Source organism: Pan troglodytes, chromosome 7 (assembly GCF_028858775.2).
Source record: "Pan troglodytes isolate AG18354 chromosome 7, NHGRI_mPanTro3-v2.0_pri, whole genome shotgun sequence".
In the NCBI taxonomy this organism is placed as follows: domain Eukaryota; kingdom Metazoa; phylum Chordata; class Mammalia; order Primates; family Hominidae; genus Pan; species Pan troglodytes.
Window position 1 is genome coordinate 146,432,733 of NC_072405.2, and position 26,485 is coordinate 146,459,217.

Genomic DNA, 26,485 nt, shown 5'->3' on the forward strand with positions numbered 1-26,485 from the left:
GGGATCATGCAGATGGGCAGATCGTGGGGAGCGTTTTTGGGCTCCAACCCCACGACAGCATGGTAGGGTTGAGTGTTTACAGCTCCCAAAGCCCCAGTGGGTGTGTGTTACAGTGCGCCCTTTCAGTTTTGCTGTCTGCAGCTCAGTTAGACCCTCTGCCTTATCTCAAGGACAGAGGGCTTTCCGTATCCCGGCTTCTTGCCCCAGTGTACCAGAAAAATCAGATCACATGTGGGCTTCGAGGATGGGTGCATGGTTTTACTGGGTGGTGAAGGTTGCTCTCAGTGAGGTGGATAGGGAACCATAAGGGGAATGGAGTGGGAAGATGATCTTCCCCTGGAGTCAGCTGGACCCTCCTCCCACCTCCTGGGCTGAATTCTTCCTTGTCCTGCCATCAATGGCCTGCCAGTGTCTGCTGGTGTTTGTCGACGTGCTCTTCTGCTCCTCTCGAAGTCCAGCCACTTGTGTCTGTGCCTGCTAGGGTCTTGAGTTTTTATGGGCACAGGATGGGGATATGGTGGGCCAGAGTGGTCTTGGAAAACACGACATTTGGACGCAAAAGCAGGAGTGCCTGTTCTCACTTAAATCCGTGGGCACAGGCTTGAGGGTGGAGCCCTTGCCAGGGACCCCACCCTTCTCCACCCAGCACTTCCCTGATCCCGTCTTCTATCAGTAGGCCAGATGTAGCTGGTTTTAGAGGTCTTAAATAAAGGGGTTTGAACCATGGGCAGGGAAGAGAAATAGAGGTGTCTCCCGACTGGCATTATCAACAAGTTTCTGCAGGACAGACATAACACAGTATATGTTATTAAGAGCATTCATTCTACAGGAAAGTTGGTTCTGTGACTAAGAGATTTTAGAAATTGCTGGGTTAAGCCAAGTTAACTATAGTCTTACCAGACTTCTGAGAATTTTCATAATGCTAATATCAGTTTCTAAGCTCTGACCATTTACCAAACAACATGACCATATAATCCTTTCTCTTTTTCAACAGATAATTTCATTGAGCCAGTATCCCATGAGACGTTGGTTTAGAAAATATTGCTGTGCACTATTCTTAGTGTTTTGTATTATCTTCACGGCTGCTATCAGTTCATGTATTTATTTATAGCTGGCCTCGTTTGGGAAAAGATTTAAAGCAATCAGTACAGAGATGATCATTAGAGTTTAGCTTTGCTTGGGGCTTTTTACACTAACTGTTTTTCTTGACCTGGAATTAAAATCTCCCTTCATGAATTCTATTGAAAACCTCAGAAGTTATTACTTTCCTCTGGCAGAAAAGATTCTCAGAGGTATCATCAAGCTAGCTCATGAAGGTGGGAAAGTGAATGAGGGTTTCCAGGATCTAGTTTCTGAGTTTTTGACCTAGGATGCAACACAGACCCCAGTGCCTTATAGAGCAGATCCAGGGAGAAGACTAGTCATGATGTGGGAACCAGGGAGATGGGGAGACTCTGTGTCATTGTTCCATAATGCCGTTAAAAGTGATGGCAAAAAACACAATTACTTTTGCACCAATCTAATACATAGGTACAGCTGCCTGACCTTGGCAAAACTTGCTTAACTTTCTGGGTCTCAAATTTATTGTGAGCATATCCTAAATAGTAGTATCTACATCAAAAGGTCATTGGAGACATTAAATGAAGTAAGGTTTATAGACTCACTACCACAGAGGAGAAGCTCTATTAATATTCTGGCTATAATGATATTGATAAAGGCACAGATTCTCATCTTCAAGGTTGCCCTAGAGCCAAGGTTTGTAGCTCCTTTTTGTTTTGGTCAATCTCTCATTTTTCCCAAATATTCCCTTTATCCATTTACTAGAGTAAAGTTTCCTGTTTTTTTGAGAGGGTCCCCTGGAACCCTGAAGAAATATGAGTTGTATCTGTACCTGGTCACCTAAAGTAATGTCTTTTCTTCTTCAGCTGAGACCAACTACATGTGGAGAGAGAGATGTAAGGGAGCTGCCCCCAAGGAGCTCTGTGCAATGTGCTGATGGATTGAGGGTGGCACTTTGTGTCTAATTACTGGTATGGGAGGACAGGGGCATGGAGGAAAGAGGAGGAAGGTGAATGGCAAAGGGAGTGAGGAAAAGAGACCAGGAGTTTTCTGCAAAGAAAGAAGAGTTAGAGGCCGGGCGTGGTGGCTCATGCCTGTAATCCCAGCAATTTGGGAGGCCAAGGTGGGTGGATCACATAAGGTCAGGAGTTCAAGACCAGCCTGGCCAACATGGCGAAACCCCATCTATACCAAAAATACAAAAAAAAATTAGCTGGGCATGGTGGCAGGTGCTTGTAATCACAGCTACTCAGGAGACTGAGGCAGGACAATTGCTTGAACACGGGAGGCGGAGGTTGCAGTGAGCCGAGATTGTGCCACTGCACTCCAGCCTGGGCGACAAGAGTGAAACTCCATCTCAAAAAAACCAAACAAACAAAACGACAACAATAACAACAACAAAAAAAAAAAAAACAAGAAGAAGAAAGAAGAGTTAGAAAACCACAGTATTCCTCCCATGAGTTGCACACACCCACCTGTTCTCAACAAGAAAATCTGGACAGCATGGAAGATGCTTAGTTATATCGTGTGTAGCAATATAACCAAGTATCATATAACTAAAAACATGTTTAGCAATGACCCCAAAAAAACTGAGCTGTGCATTTCACTCATTTCATTTACTGTCATCCCCACACACATTCTTTTTTTTTTTTTTTTTTTTTTGAGACGGAGTCTCGCTCTGTCGCCCAGGCTGGAGTGGCGCAATCTTGGCTCATCGGAAGCTCCGCCTCCCGGGTTCCCACCGTTCTCCTGCCTCAGCCTCCCCAGTAGCTGGGACTACAGGCACCCGTCACCACGCCCGACTAATTTTTTGTATTTTTAGTAGAGACGGGGTTTCACCGTGTTAGCCAGGATGGTCTCGATCTCCTGACCTCATGATCTACTGCCTCGGCCTCCCAAAGTGCTGGGATTGCAGGTGTGAGCCACCGCGCCCGGTCAACGCACACATTCTTTGTAAGCAGGTTTTTAAAAATTTTAATCTTTTAAAATGCTTATTTTTTAAATGATGACACTGTTCATTCAGTAATCCCCCTTTCAGAAGATATCCTATGAAAATGATCTAAAATGCAAGCCAATATTGGGCGCATTTTGGGTCAGATGGCCTTCCATGCTCAAATGAGTAGAGTACTTTTGTTCAATCAGTTTATCACTGTCATCTAGATTTAGAATGAGCTGGTTCTCCATGTCTCAAATGATGCTGTGAGTAACCTTGAGTAGGATGTCTTGGTGTTCCATGATGTGGAGTTCGAGGAAGCTGACTCACTTTCTCACCATCACTTTCAGCTGTGTACCATGCCTTTACCTGAGCCATCTGTTGCTCTCCAAATCCTGGCTCTCACACATATGCCTCTATGTAAATCCTAAATTCCTGTTGATATTTTTTTCTCAGAGAGTCACATCCATAGGACTCAAAGCAGCTCTTTTTTTTTTTTTTTTTTGCCTCAGTATATTAACAATCTTATAACATTCCTCCCCAGAGTATAGAATTAGCTTATAGTCATGAAAGGGTGGGTTTCATCTGTGTTCATCAGAATGTTCTATATCCACTGATTAATTTGCTTTTTCTTCAGTGACTCAGAGATGATTTCCTCTTCAGAAAACAGAAGAATTTTCTGACACATTTATCCGGGTAAAAAATTAAACACACATACACACAAACACTCTGTCCTCCAAAATACATATAATATTTGCTATTTCTTACAAGTGAGGTTACTTGCTCAATATTTGAGTAAAACTATTGATCAAGAAAGTTATGATTTTGTGTATCCTCACATTCTATAGTCGTCCGCCATCCCATTGCAGAAACATGGGGCCACCCACTAATTGTCATATAGAGAAAATGAAAGTGGTATTGCAAAGCGTGCGGCTTAAAGTGGGTGCTAAGGAAATGACAAGTGTTAACGCAAATGAAATTGCATAGGATATGATTTTTCTTTACATCTGGGATCAGGCAGACACTGAAACTTTATTTGCCCATGGACAAGAGAAAGACAGGAAGGAAATCCTCCCATAGTGCCTACTATGTGTGTTTTAACATGTTTAGCGTTTTATTCACGTTACCAGAAAGTCAAACTTGTTGGACTCATGGAGTCTAATAAAACCACTTTATATTTGCTTCTAACCCTTTTAAACCCATTTAGGGCTAGCCATATTTTTGCTTCCCCTTAGTGACTTTCCCTGACTTCCTTGATTACACTTTATTTGCAAACACCATCTGAAGTCAGCAATTGAAAATGTCCAGTCTCCGTGAATTTTAACTTGGAAAGCTGGGAGCTTACAAGTGCTCATTCATCTAACTCTCTCCATCCTGGGCACTTAGAAAAATAATATTTCCTAACTTTCATTGCAATTAGGTTTGCTGCCTACTTGTTGAATTCTGGCCATTGGAATATGAAAAAAAAAAGTGAAGCTGTGAACCAGAGTCCTGCCAACCCCTCTCCCCAATACATATGCATACCCACTGACAAAATTTAGACATGTTATAGGAGGAGAAATGCAGATGTGTGGTGTGAATTGACTGGCTTTGTGGAGTTTGTCATCTCATCTATCTAGTCTGTCTTGACTAATTTCCTGAACTTGATTTAGTTTCAAATCTTCTGTCCTCTACAAGCTGGCATTGACTTTGTACCGCCCATTTAAAGTGAGAGAGGGTGGCAATGTCCTCCTACTTCCCCACCGCCCCCCACCCCCCCACCCCCACTGGGTCTTTCTCTCTCCAAACTCATAAAATAGTTTTTTTTTTTTTTTTTTTTTGAGATAGAGTCTCGCTCTGTCACCCAAGCTGGAGTGCAGTGGCATGATCTCAGCTCACTGCAACCTCCGACTCCATGGTTCAAACTATTCTCCTTCCTCAGCCTCCCTAGTAGCTGGGATTACAGGCATGCACCACCACGCCCAGCTAATTTTTGTATTTTTAGTAGAGATGGGGTTTCAACATGTTGGCCAGGATGGTCTTGATCTCCTGACCTTGCGATCCACCCGCCTCGGCCTACCAAAGTGCTGGGATTACAGGTGTGAGCCACTGCACCCGGCCCCAAACTCATAAAATAGTTTTCTGACCCCTCCAAGCAGAGAGGTGAGAGTTGAAGTACTGTGAACAACAAAGTTTGTATCTGTTGTTTTCACATTTGGCAGATGAGTAGAGCTTGCCCTTTCGGTTTTTTGGGAGAGTGTTTTTGTGAGTTTCTGGTATTCTACCACTGCGATTCCTATGATGTGGCCTCCTTTGGTTGTCTCCTCCCAAATTACCATTGGGCTTCTGCCATACCAAAAACCTACACAGCCCATTACTGCTAGGTTTTGTCACCCTGGAAGGCTGCCCTTTCTGGCAGGACCCCTTTAGAGAGGATCCAGGGTTCCCATCCTACCTCATCTGGTCCTAAAGCCCCATGTATGTTTGGCTCTCAGAGAGAGTGACCTGACTTTACTTCCCAGGTGCGGCCCTCCACCCTGCAGCCTAAAGTTATGGCAATACTCTCAGGCATGGATCAGCACCCATTCTTGCCCCTCTGCCTCAACTACAGGAACACATGTCAAACTGCACTGCACTGCTACAGTCTACTTATCAGTCTCCTACCTCTCCACACTTGCATCAGCCCCAATGTCCTTTCCAGAAGTCTCCTTTGCAGACTCCTGGATCACTACTCTGTCTACCCTTTTATAGTATCATTTTGTGACAGCTATGCAACCAGTTATTTTTCCATGGTGTTCTGTCCCAGTTCACTTTGGAATGTAGCATCTGTTGAATTCATGCCTCATGAAGCATGAAGAGTTCCATTTTAACATCCCGTTATACATACATTGTCTCATTTAAACTCCATACGTGCCCTGTGAGCTATATTAACTCTTACTTCATTGGTAAGAAACATAAATTTCAGGGAGGTTAACAGGGCCATATATGTAATAAGCCAGAACATATGAGGAAAAGGGCTCTGTCTGTCTTATCACTTCTGCATCACTGAACATACAGCAGTAACTGGCACATAGGATATGCTTCAGGTTTTTCCAATATAAATAAATAATATGAGAATTTACAAATCAGTTGCTATTTACTCTATTCCAGGGTTTCTCAGTCTTGGCACTGTTGATATTTGGGACCAGACAACTCTTCACTGCAGGGGCCTGCCCTGTGCTTTAGAGAATAATTATCAACATCCCTGGCCTCAACCCATGAGAAGTCAGTCTCAGCCCTTGTAATTAGGCATATCTCCAGGACTAGTTAGAGTACATGAAATTGTTTACAGATATAATGGGAACCACTTCAAAGCCTAGCACATAGAAACTTTCTATGTATGATTCTTCATTCTCTTTTACCCACAGATTGGATGATATGGAGATGAACACCAGGACTATTTTAGAAACTGCATGTTGAAGACCACTGAGATATAAAACTTAGAAAAAAAAAGGTTCTGAATCAATGCCTTGTGAAGACAATTGCGCAGGTTAGTTGCTGGAGCATATTCATCTTTAGAATGTTTCATAAGAAGAAATAAACTTCTACTCTGCTAAGTCATTGAGATTTGATTATTTATTTCTTATAGCAGCTAGTGTTATCATAGCTAACTCACTCTTTGCATAGACTTAAATCAGTAAAAATGAGAGCTGATATAAAGAGAAAAAGTGTAGTTAATTATATCTCAGGTGATTCATCGGTATGATAAAATTCTAAAAAGTAATGCACAACAATAGATCAGTTAGACTCAAGAGAGACAAAGCTGTGAAAGAGAAAATGCTACACACCAGGGGTTCTTTTTAACTTTTTCTGAGGTTATATCAGAAAATAAGGGAAAATAATGAAAAAAATAAGGGAAAGACTCTTTGCTTTAAGAAGACCCTCATGAGATTTTTTTTTGGAAAATAATTAAGATTTATATTAGGCAAGGTAACTGCATTAGTTTTTTAGTGCTGCATAAAAAATGGCCACAAATTTAGCATCTTAAAACTGCATGCTTTCATGCATTCGTTATCTCACAATTTCTATAGCTCAGAAGTGTGGGTAGAGTTTAACTGGATCTTCTGCTCAGGGCACCACCAGGCTGAAATCCAGGTGTTCACCGGGCTTTTTCTTCACCTGGAGGCTCAGCTGGAGAAGAATCTGCTTCCAAGCTCCATCAGACTGTTAGAAAATTAACTTCCTGTGGCTGTAGGATTCATGGCACCTTGCTTCTTCAAAGCCAGCAATGGAAAGAGTCTTCTGCTCCAAGAATGACATGTAGTCACTCAGAAAGGGATCATATGACTAGGTAATGTCCACCCAGAATAATATCGCTTTTGATTACGTTAAAGTCAATCGATTAGAGGCTTGAATTGCATCTGAAAAATGTATTTTCTTTACCGTACAACATAAATTAGAGTTCAGTATGGATTAGCAAGAGGAATCTGCATTTTCAAAGATGTTTGGAAACCAGTCTTTCTCTATCTTTGTCTCCACCTACATTTAAGTTCTTTGAAGTCTCTCCACACAGCTACAAATAGAAAAAGAGAATTACAAATTATCTATGGGAGATTTGTTATTTAATGGGTCAGTTCTAAGCATTAAGCAAGTTAATCCTACTCACATTTCACTGGCTGGATGTCACCTCTGTGTAGTTGCAGGGAAGTTGTAAAATGTAGTCTAGCTGTGTGCCCAAAAAGAGAAAAAGGTGGACATTGTTCTCAGTTCTCAGTCCACCCTTCTGATAACTGCCAAAGCATCTGTTTCCCTTGTCTCTCCCACAGCAAAACTCTCATACCTTTCCCAAGAGAATCAAGCTGGATATTTCACATCCCAATGCATCCTGTTCAAAATCTAATATGGAGCATCTCCAAGAGGTGCTCAGCTTTTCCATCAGATCTGGATAGGTCTTCCTATCATTCAATAATTTATTTTAAAGAAAAAGAAATTGTCTATCCTCCAATCTTCCTCAATTTTGAAGAAATTCTAAATCAGAAAGTGAATGAATGAGAAACCACAGAAGAAAGTGGTCTGTAGCAATTTGGATGTCCCACTGAACAGGCTTTATGAAGGTCATCCACCCTGAGAAAGCAGGTGCATTTCCTAATTAAATCCTGCTTCTGCTCTTTGGAAGAAACATCGTTGTCCATTGTTCTTTATGGATCTTTGCTCTATCCTCTGGGAGTTTTTTCTTGTCCATTTTCCAGGGTGCATATTTCAGATCTGACGGGTTTCTGTAAATCTGTAAAGTCCATTTCTGCTGGTATACATATGGAGTCTTGAAGGCTATTTTATTTTTATTTTTGAGATGGAGTCTTGCTCTGTCACTCAGGCTGGAGTGCAGTGGCACGATCTTGGCTCACTGCAACCTCCGCCTCCAAGATTCAAATGATTCTCTTGCCTCAGCCTCCCAAGTAGCTGGGATTACAGGCATCCACCACCATGCCAAGCTAATTTTTGTAATTTTAGTAGAGACAGAGTTTCTCCATGTTGGCCAGGCTGGTCTCAAACTCCTGGCCTCAGGTGATCCACCCACTTGGACTCCCAAGGTGCTGGGATTATAGGTAGGAGCCACTACTCCTGGCCTTGAGAGCTGTTTTAAATATCAAAAATGATGGTTTCCAGTTTCATCCATGTCGCTGCAAAGGACGTAAACTCATCCTTTATTATAGCTGCATAGTATTCCCTGATGTATATGTGCCACATTTTCTTTATCCAGTCTATCATTGATGGGCATTTGGGTTGGTTCCAAGTCTGGAAACCACATTCTCAGCAAGCTAACACAGGAACAGAAAACCAAACACTGAATGCTCTTACTCATAAGTAGAAGTTGAACAATGAGGACACATGGACACAGGGCAGGGAACATCACACACCAGGGCCTGTCGGGGTGTGGGAGGTTAGGGAAGGGATAGCACTAGGAGAAATACCTAATGTAGATGATGGGTTGATGGGTGCAGCAAACCACCATGGCACGCGTATACCTATGTAACTAACCTGCACGTTCTGCACATGTATCCCAGAACTTAAAGTATAATAAATAAGCAAACATCAAAGAATCAAGGGCTGTTTGGTAGTATTTTTACAATATGATTTATCCCCAAAGTAAGAGGGTTATAATCTACTTGTTCCTTCCTTCCCCATGCCTCTTACTTTCCACTTAATGGGTTGACATTCTGAGGCACATTGCATAAGCCTTCTCAGAAGGTCTTGTTTTGATTAGCACCTGTCACACACAGCAGTGGCCTCTGTCATATATATCTTAGGTTGTAACTTTCTGCTTGCCTGCATTGTTTTCCTAGTCTTTCATTCTTACTCAAATAAGACACCCAAACATAAAACTGTCTCAGGCTCTGCTTTCAAGACAACTAAGCTGAGACACTACTTTTTGCAAAAATGCTAAATCTTCAAGGGTCTTTGTCAATCCAAGGCTTTTTCAATCTTACTTCCTATTTTGAGGTCTCAGAAGTGGTGATTTTACCAACCCTTTAAGGTCCCAAATGTCTGAACTGCCGCTTGTCTCTTTCTTTTTCTACTTATAAAGTAGCCAGTTATTGACTAACATCATCATTTTCTTTTAATACTTTCCTAAGATCAGCCAATGTAAAGCAACACACATCGTCACCCCAACTCCTCCTGGTCACTCCTTTAGAGCTATATTCTCAGTCAACTCATGTAGTGCTCCCAAATTAAGTCAAGCAACAGTTTTAATTGAAACTTTTATTAAGATAATTGTAAATTCACATACAATTACAATAAATACTACATAGATATAATTTCTATGCTTCTCTCAGTTTCCTCCGATAGCAATATTTTGCAAAACTATATTAAATATTGCAACAAGGACTTTAAGATTTATACAGTCCACTGATTCAAATCGCCCCAGTTTTACTCTATGCATATATGTGTATATCAAGTTCTCTATAATTTTATCACTCTTGTAGGCTCATGTATCTACCACCACAGTCAAGATACTAAGAAGTCCCAACACCACAAAGATCCTTATTTTGCCTTTTTACAACTATCCCCATAATTATACTTTTTCCACCCTGCCCAGCTCTGTCACTAACTCCTAACCACTAATCTGTTCTCCATTTTTAACATTTTATCATTTCAAAATGCTGTATACATTTAATAATACAGAATTTAACCTTTAGGAATTTACTCTTCATGGAGCATAATTCTCTGCAGATTCACCCAAGTTGTTGTTTATTCATCCTTATTGCTGCATAGTATTCCATGCTACCTACGTACTAGAGATTGTTAACCATTCCACTGTTGAGGGACATTCAGACTCATTCATATTTCTGGCTATTACAAATAAGGCTAATATGAATACTCATGTACAGGTTTTTGTATGAAAATAAGTTTTCATTCCTTTGGGAGAAATGCCCAAGTATGTAACTGTCTGGTCATATGGTAAATTTATGTGTAGTTTTATATGGAACTGTCAAACTGTTTTTCAGTGGGTATATTAATAAACATTCCCAACAGCAATATATGACTGATTCATTTTCTCTGTATTGTCACCAGCATTTGGTGATGATGTTTTTTGTTATTAATTTCACCCCTTCTGATAGGGGTATAGTGATATATCATTGTTGTTTTAATTTGCATTTCTCTGATGGCTAATGATGTTGGACATTGTTTTTATGTGCTATTTGTTTTATTCATATCCTCTTCAGTGAAATGTCTCTTCATCTTTTTTAACTGTTGAATCTAGAGAGTTCTTTATATGTACTAAACACCAGTCCTCTGCCAGATATAAAGTTTGCAATATTTTCTCCTAGATTGTAGGTTGTATTTTCTTCTTCTTCACATAGACTTTTCTTCTTCTTCGCATAGACTTGCTCATCATCACTGGCCATCAGAGAAATGCAAATCAAAACCACAATGAGATATCATCTCACACCAGTTAGAATGGCAATCATTAAAAAGTCAGGAAACAACAGGTGCTGGAAAGGATGTGAAGAAATAGGAACACTTTTACACTGTTGGTGGGACTGTAAACTAGTTCAACCATTGTGGAAGACAGTGTGGCAATTCCTCAGGGATCTAGAACTAGAAATACCATTTGACCCAGCCATCCCATTATTGGGTATATACCCAAAGGACTATAAATCATGCTGCTATAAAGACACATGCACACATATGCTCATTGCAGCACTACTCACAATAGCAAAGACTTGGAACCAACCCAAATGTCCAACAATGATAGACTGGATTAAGAAAATGTGGCACATATACACCATGGAATATTATGCAGCCATAAAAAAGGATGAGTTCATGTCCTTTGTAGGGACATGGATGAAGCTGGAAACCATCATTCTGAGCAAACTATCGCAAGGACAAAAAACCAAACATCGCATGTTCTCACTCACAGGTGGGAATTGAACAATGAGAACACTTGGACACAGGAAGGGGAACATCACACACCAGGGACTGTTGTGGGGTGGGGGTGGGGGGGAGGGATAGCATTAGGAGATATACCTAATGTAAATGATGAGTTAATGGGTGCAGCACACCAACATGGCACATGTATACATATGTAACAAACCTGCACGTTGTGCACATGTACCCTAAAATTTAAGTATAATAAAAAAAAAAGAAAACCAATTCCTCTTCCCCCCGACAAAAAAAAAAAAGGAAAGAACTTTTTTTGTAGCCACTGATGAGATGCAATTTATCAATTTTTTTCTTTTTTGGATTATGCTTTTGGTGTCTAGTCTGAGAACTCTTAGACTATTCTTAGATCTTAAAGATTTTCCTCTTTTGTCTTAAAGTTTTATAGATTTGTGTTTTACATTTAAGTCTATGATCAGTTTTGAGTTGATTACTTTATGATGTGTGAGGTTTACATTGAAGTACAATTTTTTGGCCTATGAATGCCCAAATGCCTCTGCCTTATGTGTTTAAAAGATCATCTTTCCTCCTTTAAGTCAGCTTCTTACCCTTGCCAAAATCAGTTAAACATATATGTGTGCATCTGGTTCTAGGATCTTAGTTTTATTCTACTGATTTATGTGTCTAACCATTTAGTAACACAACACAATCTTAATTACTGCAGCTATATGGTAAATCACTTTCACTTGTATTAAGTCCACACAATGAGATATTTTCTATGTTGTAGTTTTTAGTTTCTTAATTTCCATTTGGCTATTTTTTAGTAACTTCTTTTGCTGAGATTTTTCAGTCTTTCATTTGTCTCAAAATAATTTGTGATTGAATTTTGGAACATTTTTATAACTACTTTTAAAAAATTTGTGTCATGTAATTCCAACATCTGATTCATCTCGGTATGGCATCAGTTGATTTTCTTATTCAAGTTATGATTTGGTGGTGGTGGGGTATGATATTAAAGGTAATTTTCAGCTATATCCTCCTGGACATTTTGTCTGTTACATTAGAATAGTTTTGTTTCTATTTAAATATTTTATTTTTGCAGGCAGTCATCTAGTCTAGGTTTAGAATGCAGCCTTTGGCCTAATTCATGAGCTGTGGTTTCAAGGAGAGTTTAATTTGCAGAACCTTTACAGTGTTACTCTCATCTACTTGGTGCGGTGCTGCTGGGTTCCCACTGGTTCTGGCTAGTGCTCCCTCAGGGTGCAGAAGCGGGGTTCTCAATTCTAGCCACTAGGTGTCTTTCACTGGTGAAAGGTATAGCGGGATCCCCACTTACTGAAGCCCCTGATTCTTCTGGTGTCTCTGGATGGGGAAGGACAGTCTTGGGTCTGTGGGAACAAAGAGGCTCCCTGGACTTGGCTGCTTGCTTTACTGGGTCATTCCTGCAATCATGCCTGACCCACACAGAATCTTTCAATGGAAAAAGTCAGTCTCAGGCCCAATGGGAAAGAAGAACTCTTTGCCTGGACTCCTACTATTTTAGGGTCTACCAATCAACCCCTTTTGACGGTGGTTTTGGGATAAACTGGTGTTGTCAGAAAGGCTCCTGTTGGATTTGCAGGCAGAATGAGCCTACCTGAGCTATCCTCTGTTGGTAAGTCAGGTAAATGCCAGGTCTGGGTGGCCTTCCTCAATTGGACGACAGGATAAAACATGCCCTGCTGCTGTGCTGTGCTGTTCTTCCAGCCTTGGAGTTCCAAATCAGCTCGCCCTCTTCCTACACCCCTTAGAGTTCTCCTTTGGTTATCTCTTCCACCAGTTCTGGGGTTTATAGTGGCATTTCCTGGAGAGGAACAAGGAAAAGCTATGCCATCTTATTCGTACCAGAAGTCCAAGAAACATTTGTACCAAGTGTTTGGTTATGATATAAGCAGGCCCTCTCCTTTTATTCTCTGATACATGTTTCTGCACTACCCATAATAAATAATCTGATATGAGGTACATTTTTCTGCCCCAAATAGGATTTGCCCTTTATCAAAGACCTGTTTATTGCTCTCTATAGCCTATTGATATAAACCATCATCCTTCACCTAATATACAAGATGTTCCACAGCCAAGCCATTGTTTCTCTGTTTTATTTTTAATTCCTCCCACATACACACCTTACAAACATTCCTGATTTGCTGTCCTTAACCAACATTCCCACCTCTATTCAAATTGTCCCTTCTACCTGAAATGTTCTCTCTCCTGTGCTTCTTTAGAAATGCTTGTGGGATTTCACCTCGTGTTCTAATGATTGAGAAAGTCAGGGTCAACTTCTAAAAGACTGTGGATGCCAAGTTAAGGTTTATGCACTTTAGCCTGTAGGTAAAAGCAATTTCCTGGCTGGCCTCAATCCTCTGACAACCCTTATTAGTGGTTACTGAGGCTGTACTCTCTGGGTTACTTGATTTGTAAAGAGGGAAGCATGCCTCACTGCTTTGTTTTGGAAGTCAGTTGACATTCAGTTATTAGACTAATCCAAATTGTGTTTTCCAATGAATGTCTCAAGGGAAAGATTCCAATTCACTTTGGCTACTTAAGAGAAGTTGTCAGAGTAAATTAAGGACTCTGCTCTTGCTCAGGCAGTGGATGTCTCTAGAATAATACCTGTTGGTTTTTCTTGACGTGCAGAATACCCTTGTTTGAAGTCTGATTGGGCCACATGGCCATAGAGAAAGTAGTTCTTCTGGCTGGGCACAGTGGCTCACGCCTGTAATCCCAGCACTTTGGGAGGCCAAGGCAGGCGGATCACGAGGTCAGGAGATCGAGACCATCCTGGCTAACACGGTGAAAAACCATCTCTACTAAAAATACAAAAAAATTAGCCGGGTGTGGTGGTGGCGGCTGTAATCCCAGCTACTTGGGAGGCTGAGGCAGGAGAATGGTGTGAACCCGGGAAGTGGAGCTTGTGGTGAGCCAACATCGCACCACTGCACTCCAGCCTGGGCTACAGAATGAGACTCCATCTCAAAAGAAAAAAAAAAAAAAGAGAGACAGAAAGTGGTTCTTCTGTAGAGAAATAAACATACATCCAAAAATATAGCTTCCATGAATTTATATGCCTATTATATTTAAGACACTAGGTTCTAGAAAGTGTATGAAAATGTTAACAATATAGCGCCTGTGTTCCGCAGGTATAAAATATTTATTTATTCACTCATGCACTCCTTATTCAATCACCTTTTCATATGTTGATTTAATATTTACTCTTTGCCAGTTATCTGCCAGTTCTTTTGCTAAGTGCTAGTGTTATAATGAATAAGGCTTATATCCCTCAAGCAGCTCTTCACCAATCAGAGGACAGGTTCTCATACAGAGTCTTATCAAACGATGTGATTAGGGCAGTGGCTTACTGCCACACTGTTACCACAGGCATGTAGGACCCCATAAAATATAAATGGGAGATTTCTAACTCAAAGTGCAGGAAAATTAGGCATTCTAAAAAAGCTATGGAGGAGATTTTAAAGGGTGAATAGGCATTAAGGCAGAGAAAATAAAGCAGGCACTCAGAGGAGTGGACACAGTCTAGGAGAGAAGTTGCATCCTGTTTGTCTGAACACTGAAGAGTAAGAGACAGCCTTGGAGAGGTAGGCAGGGAAGGGTCACTAACAAGCATTAATGGCTGTGATTTGCATGGTGCTTTACTGTTTACAATTGCTTTGTTTGATTATCACACAAAAATCCTTGATGATTAATTCAACTCATGTGGCTCAATATACAGGAGTTATATGAAGATCCATTAAATTAAGCCCTATCTAACTGCCTCCTTCTCTCCCTTTTATCCTTCCTTTCCTCATTTGTCCATGTGTTTGTTTCTCCTTTCCTCCTTCCCTCCCTCTCTCCCTCTCTTTCTTTCTTCAAAAAATATTTACTGAATACCTACTAAGTTTCCTGAGCATTGTTAGACAACAGGGACGAATGTGAAAAACAGTTGAAAAAAAAAACCCTTATAAATTTTGCATTATAGCCTAGAAAAACCATATCCAAGTTAAAAGGCAAATATTTAAATATTTAAAATTATTCTGAATTACATGTTAGCAAGAAAAAATAAGAGAGGCTGAAATGATACATAAAATAATGATAAGGAAATCTTCTAATACAGTGATGTTTCAAATAGATTCAAAGGAAGAAAAGAACCCCCAATAAACATAGTTGTAGAGGAAACAAAGCAGGGAAAGCAAAGTTCAAAGTGCCAGAGTGTAGAGTAAGATTTGAAATGAGACTGGTGCAGACAGATCGCAGAGGGGGAAGAGAAATACAATGTCAATGGTAATTACACACAGGGGCTAGGTCATCCAGGACTTTGCAGGCCTGAGAAGGGGATTTGGAATTTACTTGAAGTGTAATGGGAAGACACTGGCTAGTTTTAGCCATGGACTGTCGTCATCTGGTTTGTATTTTTAATAGTATACTCTGAGTGCTCTGTGGAGAAATAGAATGTAGCAGACAGTGAGACTGGAAGATCTGAGACCAGTCAGGAGGCCATTTAAATAATCCAGGTGAGAGATGATAGGGGTCACACTATTGTTGGCAGTAAAAGATGAAAAAAAAGTAAAGATGGTGTAAACTTTTCAAGATAGGCTCAAGAGGTCTTCGGAATGGAAAGAATGGGGATTTGCTAGTAAGTGTGAGAGGATCAACAGTTACTCCTAAGATTCCGGCTTAAAATCTGGATGGATGATGTGCTTATTCATTTGCTGAAACTGGGAACTCAGAGTGGATCACAACTTCCCCACCCAAATGCATATATATGAGAGAGATATATATATGCGAGATTTTATATCTATCTATCTATCTATCTATCTATCTATCTATCTATCTATCTATGCATATCTGCAGCAGTAGTGGACTCTGTGAGGATCTGGTTGAGTTTGATTCTGATCATCCAAGCACATGAGCTGCAGGACCAGCTCCACAATCAGGAACATGGAGTTTTTATCAGATTTCTTTGCAGTGAAGGCAGGTAGGCACATGCCCTGGCTGCTGCAATTGGATGTGATCTAGGAGACATCAGGTCAGACTCAGTATCCAGAAGAAGGTGGAGGCATACAGAATCAGTCACAGCAAGACAGACATCTGACTTTCAGCAATGTCAGTGCAGGCTACAGAGCCCTGTTCTCAGTGAGAGCAGCTTTTTTATATGTTTTCTTTATTACATCTACCTATGATATTGTTTGGCTCTGTGTCCCCACCCAAATCTCAGCTTGAATTGTAATAATCCCCATGTGTCAAGGGTGAGACCAGGTGGAGATATTTGAATCATGGGGACGGTTTCTCTCATACTGTCCTTGATAGTGAGTGAGTTCTCATGAGGCCTGATGGTTTTATAAGGAGCTTCCCCCTTCACCCGGCACTCATTCTCTCTCCTGACACCCTGTGAAGAGTTGCCTTTCGCCATGATTATAAGTTGCCTGAGGCTTCCCCAGCCATGCAGAGCTGTGAGTCAATTAAACCTCTTTTCTTTATAAATTATCAAGTCTTGAGTATTTCTTCATAGCAGCATGAAAATGAACAAATACAAGCTATTTACTTACTCATGTGCTCCTTATTCAATTGCCTTATTTTCTTTTTCTGACACTCCAGGAAAGAACCATGGATCTGTTTAGGACATGTTCATGGTATGAGGCATTAAAGAGATATAAAAGGAACATTTGGTTGTTTAAGTCTGGGGATCAGAAGTGAGGTTGGGGCCAGAAATACCAATTTGGAAATTACCAGCAAAACAGGCATTAGAATATATGAGAGCAAGGGGAAAGGGAAAACAGAGTCGATGTGTAGAAAGAAAGTGACAATATGAAGACTGACCATCAAGTTGGTGATATTATTTTGCAAAATGTAAACTCAGGTCTATTGAGGGCCCTACTGTGGCTACGGGTTTTATTTCAGGATATTTATCTATTACTGAGCCCCCCTAGATGCTCAGAACTCTCTGGCACTTTTATGAACCAACAATACAACTTATCCGACTATCAACTATACTGTGGGAAAAGTTCACACGCACACACATACACAGAAAGAGAGAGGAGAGAGAGAGAGAATACAGACTCATTTATTTAACTGAATTAATAGCTTTTAGGAAAAAATCTTTGATTAGTAGTGGCGTTTTTTAAATGAGGCACTAGTGAGTAAGTATTGGCTTAACTAAATCAGTTATTGTGTCAGTATTATTTGGATAAGCAGCCTTCTTGCAAATAGATGAGTAGTAGGGAGAGCACAAGGAACATTCAGATAAAAGTCAAGCCTGAACAAGGCAGGAAGCATGAAAGGTCATGGAGTGCTGAGGATGCTTGGTTCTCTTAGAGCATCAAGTCGCAGAGGGGAGCAGCAAAATCTTTGACTTTGTATAGGTTTCACGGAGACACACAGTTAGTGGCAGGTGGGAGATTTGAATTCAGCCCTCTTGACTCTAAGTGCAGAGCTATTTCCTTTATCCATGCTTTTCTTGTCTTCAGTTTTTTTACCTTCTTAATAATTTGGTCTGTGATATGTGATATGATTTAGCTGTGTCCTCACCCAAAATCTCATCTTGAATTGTAATCCCCATAACCCCCATGTGTCAAGGGAGAGACCAGGTGGAGGTGACTGGATAATGGGGGAAGTTTCCCCCATGCTGTTCTCATGATAGTGAGTGAGTTCTCATGAGATTTAATGGTTTCATCCCTGTTTGGTGTTTTCTCCTGTGTTCATTTCTCCCTCCTGCTGCCTTGTGACTTAGGTACCTTGTTAACCCTTTTGCCCTTCACAATGATTCTAAGTTTCCTGAGGCCTCCACAGCCATGCTGAACTGTGAGTCAATTAAACCTCTTCCCTTTATAAATTACCCAGTCTTGGGCGGTTCTTTATAGCAGTGTGAGAACAGACTAATATAGCCTGTTTTTTAAACTTATTTTTATGTGGTTATCTGAAGCATTACCATTGTGTGTATAGCTCACATCCTATTTCTATCATATGGTGTTGCACTTGAATACTTTCTTTAAGCCAAATCTGCACCCTGAAAATCTGGGCCCTAGGATAGGCTCTACTCAAAGAAAGTTTCGATAGTGTGGGTGCCAGGAGCAAATACTCAATTGTTCATCATGGGTTCAAGTCCCTGCCAACTATCTGATGGCTCTTGGACCCTGCGTTCTGTTTCTTCATCTGTAAAATTTAGGTTCTTGTGAGGATTAACTTTAAAAGAAACACATAAGCAATTAACTCCTGAAATGAACCAGCTGTGGGGCCTTAAATAAGTTACGTAAGGTTCCCAGGTCTTCGCTCTGTAAAGTAGTGTGGAATCATTAGGTGTGCAGCTCTATCAATCTCCTATCATTACAGGATTGCAGTGTGACTAGGAGGTTAGTTGTTGTGTACTTGGGTAAATTACTTAGTTTCTCTGTCTCTTTGTTTTCTTATCTAAATAGGAGGATGATAAGACCTTATAGAGTTGTGAGAATTAAATAAGATTTTCAAGTAAAGGATTTACTACAATGCCTGGCATACAGTGAGCACTGAATACATGCTTGCAATGTGATGATGATGATGTGATGATAGAATCAACAGGAACGTAAAAGGAATCCAATTCCATTTATTCCTGTTGCCTCTTCAATACAAACGTGATACAGCACCCACTTGCAGGTGCAACTGTGAAGGCCAAGAACTGTGGCAGCTTCCAAGAAAAGGAGATGGCCTCTTGCCAGGTGCAGAGGTGCTAGCATGGCTGTCAGGAAGTGACAGAGCATTTGCTGAGAAGTCAACATTTGCTGACAGCTCACACATCAAAGCATTTTTCCACAGCTTTCAGTGCTGTTACCATATGCGAGTGTTCATGGGAACAGCCATGCCTGGATAAACCAGATAAACTGAGGAATCAAAAGGCATATTCAGACCAAGACTAAAGAGAACCTTCCTCACCTCCTCCATACTTCTTCAATAAGACCACTCAGGACACCTTAATTGCCTTGCTGCCTTTCTGAGTAGTCACTGAGAACCTTGTTCAACCTTATCTGTCCATGTCTATAGCTGCTATGCTGACTCAGGCCACTTGCCAAACCCTTACCATGCCAATACAATGTCAATGACCATTTCAACACCCTCAGCAGCTTCCCATTGCTCAGGAATGGTGACAAACGAGATTGGGAACACCGAAGTAAAAAAGCTAAAATATCATAATGATGAAATTTTGACCAAAAGACACAGAGATATTTTTGTAAGTGTCTATATGATCTGCTATTCCTCTTCCCATATCTGCTAACATTCCAAATGCATTTACTATCCTGCTCGCCATTAATGAATCTGTTCCAACCACCCTGGCCTCCTTACCCTTTCCCTAGCAAGCCAAGCATATTCCTGCCTCAGAAGCTTTTCACCTGGTCTTATTGCCTAAAATCCTCCCTCTCCAGGTGTCCCTATGGCTTGCTTCCTCATTCTATTTCATTTTTGCTGAATATTTTCTTATGAATGAGGACTGATTAGATCTCCCTGAATATAACAGCAGCCCCCAATGGCATCGTTGTATCTCTTTCCTGATAGGACTTACACACATAAACATATGTATCCCTTGATTCCCTCTACTAACATAAAACTTTGTGTAGGCACTTCCTTGAATTTTTTCAATGAGTACATTCTCAGATCCAAGAAGAATGTCATAAAATAAGCCCTTGATGAATATTTGTAAAATAAATGGATAGAATAAATGAAGGGCCATTGGAGAAACCTGTTAGTAGGTTTTTCTGCCTCTGGTGACTTCTACCTCAAGTTCACCCCCTTATGTTACCTTTAAAGCAGATCTTACCATAAAGGATTCACTTAAATGCCATCAATGGTTTGCTATTGCTTAGGAATTATGACAAGATTGGGAGGGTCAAAGGCACAGAATTAAAATAGTATGATGATATTCTGACCAAGTGACTTAGGAATAGTCAAACCTTCCCCTATCCCATCACACTCCCCTTGTGAGGCCTACATGCACAAGAAGGAAAATAAAACAAATTACCCTTTAGTATTTACTAAGGCTCTGGCCTCAAACCTTAATGCAAAACCTTAGATATGAACTAATAAACAAAGCCGAACTCATGGAAAGATCAATTTTACTAAAACTAAATGTTTTACCAAGATTCACCAAGTCTAGCCAGGCTATTTCCCTCTCTATGATTCCCAAGCTCCCACTCCTCAAACCTAACCTGATAGCTCTGATCTTGTAGCCATGATGTGAAGAAATGACAACCCCTTTTTCTCAGGTAAAAAGGAACTAGAACCATAAAATGGGGATTGGCATAGGAAACCGCTCCTGGGTATGACCTGTCACCAGTCCCAGATAATACAGTCCTCTTGGAATTCTTCTAATATGTCACATAACTGGGCTGACGTTTTAAGTCTTCTAATACAGTGATGTTTCAATTAGATTCAAAGGAAGAAAAGAATCCCCGATAAACATAGTTGTAGAGGAAACAAAGTAGAGAAAGGAAAGTTCAAAGTGCCAGAGTGTAGAGTAAGATTCGAAATGAGACTGGTGCAGATGGATCACAGAGGGGGAAAAGAAATACAATGCCAGTGGTAATTACACAGGGGCTAGGTCATACAAAAATGCCCTAAAATCTTGAACCCTATCTGAATCAAAAAGATTGGTGTTTGGTGCATTGAGAGAGGTATGGTAAGAATGAGCACTCTCTAGAAGCCATTTTATTGATTTTTGTTTTTAATGTTAACTCACTTAAATTAATAGTAATGTTTCTGGATGATTGGTCAGGGTTGGCTGTAGCCCTGGTAGAAGGAGATGATAGGAATCTTAAAGTCCTGCTCACCACCTTGGGCAGCTTTCTCCAAACCTTCCTATGTTCTACACATTCTCTTATGACCATTGAAATGTATCATTCAAATTCTAATAATTCTTAAATAAGGGTTTTTATTATTTTTATTTCTTCAAACTATGTTTAATATAAGGGACATGATAGTGGGATTTTTTCTTTTAAATTTTTTAAATTCAGGGGTACCTGTGCAGGATGTGCATGTTCGTTACATAGGTAAATGTGTGTAATGGGTGTTTGTTGTATAGACTATTTCATTACCCAGGTATTAAGACTAGTACCCATTAGTTATTTTTCCTGATCATCTCCCTCCTTCCATCCTCCATCCTGTGATAGGCCCCAGACTGTGTTTTTCCCTTCTATGTGTCCATGTGTTTTCGTTATTCAGCTCCCATTTATAAGTGAGAACACGCAGTGTTTGGTTTTCTGCCCTGTGTTAGTTTGCTAAGGATAATGGCCTCCAATTCCATCCATGTTCCTGCAAAGGACATGATCTTTTTCCTTTTAATGAATCCATAGTATTCCATGTTGTATATGTACCACATATTTCTTACCCAGTCTATCATTGATGGGCATTTAGGTTGATTCCATGTCTTTGCTGTTGTAAACAGTGCTGGAGTGAACATATGTGTGTATGTGTCTTCATAATAGAACGATTTATATTTCTTTGGATACATACCCAGTAATGGGGTTTCTGGGTCAAATGGTATTTCTGTCTCTAGGTCTCTGAGGAATCGCCACACTTTCTTCCACAGTGTTTGAACCAATTTACACTCCCACCGACAGTGTAAAAGCATTCCTTTTTCTCCAAAACTTCACCAGCATCTGTTATTTTTTGACTTTTTAGTAATAGCCAAAGAATGTTTTTTAGATCATAAATCACAAAAATACCTTAGTTCAGATAACCTCAAAAAAACACTATCCAAAAATTTACCATTCATTCCATTTAGTAGTTTCAATTGTCCAACTAAGCTTTCCCAATAGGTTATGTAAAGTGTATTACTTTTATAATATTAATTGCTAATCACTAATTTTTAATACTAATAGGGCTTACATGACAAATACCACAGATTGAGTAGCTTAAACAATGTAAATTTATTTTCTCACCACTCCGGAGGCTGGAGGGAAGCGATCAAGGTGCCAGTAGAGGGTTGATTTCTGAAGCTTCTCTCCTCGGCTTTCTTCTGCCAGTGTCCTCAGATGGTGTCTCTGTGCATATCTGTGTCCTAATTGTCTCTTCTTATAAAGATACAATCATATTGAATGAGGGCCCACCCTAATGGCCTCATTTTAACTTAATTATTTTTTGAAGGCCTTACCTATCTCTAAACAATCTGAGGTATTGGGGGTTAGAACATTAACATATGAATTTTGGAAGAACACAGTTCAGCCCATAATACCACGAAATTTCATGTGTCAGAACTGAAATGCAAATAATCATGCTCAGCAACATAAATGCCAGAAATGTGAATAATATGGAATTTTTATTACTGATTTCCTCACAGTCAGATCAGACTTTCAAAACAGAAACCCATCATCCCTTTCAGAAAAATTTAACTCTCAATACATCCCTTTTCTTTCTTGTCTTCTCAGCTTCAGGTAACGGAGTCTCAGGCAGATACCCACATGGAGTCCGGGCTCCACTTTCAACACCCGAACCAAGGAACATGTCTACACAAACAATGGATTCACTGACGCTCACCATGACCACAGCCTGTTTTTCCCAACCTCAAGCTTTTCTGACTTTTCAAACAGAAGTCACTTAAGATGGCAGAGGAGTCCCTTTGTTATCTGCTCATCCCATTTCTCCAGCTTCATTTCCTGCCATTCCTTATTTCTTCCTATTTTCAGGATGATGTTTCTTCTCATTCAGACCTTTACAGAAATCTACTCTCTGTCTGTAGTCACTGAATTTATTTTTCCTACGCAGCTAGAATGATCTTTCAAAAATATAAATAATATGTCCCTACTTTAGAGACATCCTGAGATTCTGTTTCACCTTCAGCATAAAGGGCAAACATCTTAGTATGGGAGAAGAGCCTGTTTATTTCCTAATGCCTATGAGTCTGCAGCCTCATCTCCTGAAAGCCCCTATGCAAAACATATGTTCCAGCAATTTTGAGCTACCTAACTTTTCCCCAAATATGCTATGTTGCACTTCTCCCATTCCCCGCTTCACAAAATACATTTACAATGTTCCAGCCTGTTCCAAAAGCAAACCCTGGGGGCCATATTACATTTCTACTTTCATTCCTTAACCCCCTTCACACAGAAAAGATTCCAAACCCCTCTGGATTTCATGAGAGTGTTATCTTTAGAATTCTGTTTTCTCCCCGTGTTTTCTGCTCTCCTTAAGTGTGTGACCTTATTATTTATTTTTCAGAATTGTTGAAACAAGAGCAAAATCAGATTCTGTTTCCATAATTGGCAGTGACACTAAAGAAACCGCATTGCATGCCGTTGTTGAGTCAGTCTTTGTTACCTTTGCTTAAGCACATGCTGCTCCTACAGTGACCTCTTGGGTGAGTCTAGGTAGCACTGATGCATGCCTGGGCACTTGGGTGAACTGGCAGGGCTGGCCTACATGCAGCCTCTTTGCATGAGCCTTGAGTAACCTCCTGAAAGGGAATTCCTGCTGAAGAAAAGGACACAGTGAACTTGATATGGTAAGAGGCCTTAGCCTTCAAAAGAAAGGCTGATTCTGAGTCCAGGAAGGTGACCGTTCTTAAACAGACCAGACACATTTCTGCTCTGCCCTACATCTCTCACCTCAACCACATACATCCTCTGCATCCACACCAGACACCCTGCGTGTCTTTCTGTTCCTCAATGTTAAGTTGGGCTGCTGTATCACCAGCGTCACGTGAAAGCGTCACTCTCTGCACGACCTCCTCTCCCAGTTTTTTTAACCCATTTTTGCCACTGAACCTTCATAGCTTCACTATGACTTTATGTGAGAATTAATTTTTCCCCCTTTTCTGGGACAGGATGGATGAAAGGCACGAGGAAGGAAGAACATACATTGATTGTGTGTTATGTATCAAGTACATTATCTATTATCGAAAAACATACCATATGTTTTTTTATACCATAGGTTTTTTATCAAAAAATGTACCATAATGGTTAAAAAAACAACCTACCATACACTTGTAATTATTTTCCCTGTTTTAAAGATGATCAAGCTGAGAATAAGATGCTGAGTTGTTACTCTAGTTGTTACAGCTAGCAGGTGGAAGAACAGCAATAGAATCCAGGTCTTTTCAAGACCAAAGCTGATGCCCTAATGTCCTAATCCAGCCATGGGCTGACCATGAGTCTCCTCTGGGCTTCTCTGGGCTCATTGATGTAGTGACACTAATGGCAGGTACCTCAGCACCTGTATCACACATCCTGCTGCTTCTGTCTTTCCAGAGCTCTGCTTCTGTTTCACCTCTGTCCTTTCTAGTGGATGTTGGCTTCATGCTCTGCTTCCAAGTGTAGCCCCTTATTGTTCTAAACCATTCAGTGCATTATATTCCCTTATGATAGGAATGACTTAATTAGACCAGGAGAACTGAATGATAGGTCCAACAGTCTATGTCTGGGGAGATGCCTCTGTGCTGTCATCTTGAATATGAACATAGAAGCACATTCTCTGCTTTTGGTAGCCCTCTTGTGACTGCAAGGAATGCCAGACTCAGAATCAGGAAAAAGCTGGAGCTTAAAATAGCGAAAGAGAGAGAGAGAGAGGGAGAGAGAGAAACTTTTGTATTATTCACCCTTTCATTAATTTTTTCATAATTTCCAATAGTGGCCTGTAAAAGCGTTATGACTGATATGGATGTATTGGTCATTATGACTGACATGGATGTATTGGTATGACTGATATGGACGTATTGGCCGGTATTCTCTAGAGGGACAGGACTAATAGGATAGATGTATACATGAAAGGGAGTTTATTACAGATAATTGACTCACACAGTCACCAGGTGATGTCCCATAATAGGCCATCTGCAAGCTGAGGAAGAAGGAAGCCAGCCCTAGTCTCAAAACCTCAAAAGTAGGGAAACTGACAGTGCAGCCTTCAGTCTGTGGCTGAAAGCCCAACAGCCCCTAGCAAACCATTGGTATAAGCCCAAGATTCCAAAAGCTGAAGAACTTGGAGTCTGATGTTCGAGGGTGGGAAGCATCCTGCAAGGGAGAAAGATGAAGGCCAGAAGACTTGTCCAGTTTAATCCTTCCAAATTATTCTGCCTGCTTTTATCCTAGCCACTGTGGCAACTGATTAGACTGTGCCAACCCAGATTGAAGGTGGGTCTGCCTCTCCCAGTCCACTGACTCAAATGTTAATCTCCTTTGGCAGCACCCTCACAGACACACCCAGGAACAATACTTTGTATACCTCAATCCAATCAAGTTGACGCTCAATATTAGCCATCACAATGGCTTATCACGGGTCTTGTTAGTCTCTTTCTCTCCCTCCCTACACACAGTCACCAGCACTGTGGCAGATGATGGAGGTTTCTCCTAAATAGACAGCCCATCTTATTACCTGGTTTCCTCCAACTCACCTTCATGTCCTTTCCTAAACATCCCTTCCTCAGGGAGAAATCCACTGACCTCCAGGCCTCTAATTGTACATTCTTTTTACACTTTGTACATTTTCTTCTTAGTATTTTTTATCAAAATCTAAACTGATTATTTGTGTGAATGCTTATGTGAGATCATTCACTAGATGAGGAGCTTCCTCAGGGTGGGGCAATGTTGGCTAAGCTCGACCCTGTTTCTATAGTCTCAAGCATAATCTGGGCACAGAAAACATTTGTACAACAAGTGCTGAATGCATAAATAAATGAAGAGCCAGGTTTTAATAAATGTGTGTTGAGTGGGAATTGAGATTCAACATATTTGTATGTAATGTGGATTCAGGAGTGACACTGCCAATTAATATGCACTGAGTGCCTTGGATTCTACTATGAACTTGATGCATTGGTTTGACTCTGCTGTCTTTGAAGGTGGTGACTGGAGTTCATTGGAAATGTTGTATTTGCCAATTCCACTTTATTTCCTCAGCCTGGATTTCAGAGGCAAGCAGCATGCCTTTCATTTATCCAACTTATCTAGAGCCTATTCAATAGAATAATCAACTTCCAGCATGTTTCACACTTGTTGCTTGTCAAAGCCTCTTACAGTCAAGAAATGTAAGTAATCAGTGCAGTGTACCTGACAACAAGTAGGATGAGAGGTTCAGGATTTTAATTTTGTTCTTTCTTCAAGAAAAAGTGTCTCTCTCTGGCAGCTGGAGTGACCTTTCTGTTCTCATCTACACAATGTGAAAGCATGTGAT

General features: G+C 40.5%; 1 long non-coding RNA gene across 4 annotated transcripts in view; it reads left to right on the forward strand.

Annotated features, from left to right (window-relative positions):
* LOC134810925 (uncharacterized) overlaps window positions 1-26,485 on the forward strand; it is a 262,210-nt gene that overhangs the window by 122,857 nt on the left and 112,868 nt on the right. For all 4 annotated transcript variants that reach the window (XR_010159686.1, XR_010159688.1, XR_010159689.1 and 1 more), the window contains 2 exons: window positions 6,379-6,500; window positions 7,083-7,301. This is a non-coding gene — a long non-coding RNA (uncharacterized LOC134810925). The remainder of the gene's footprint in view (window positions 1-6,378; window positions 6,501-7,082; window positions 7,302-26,485) is intronic.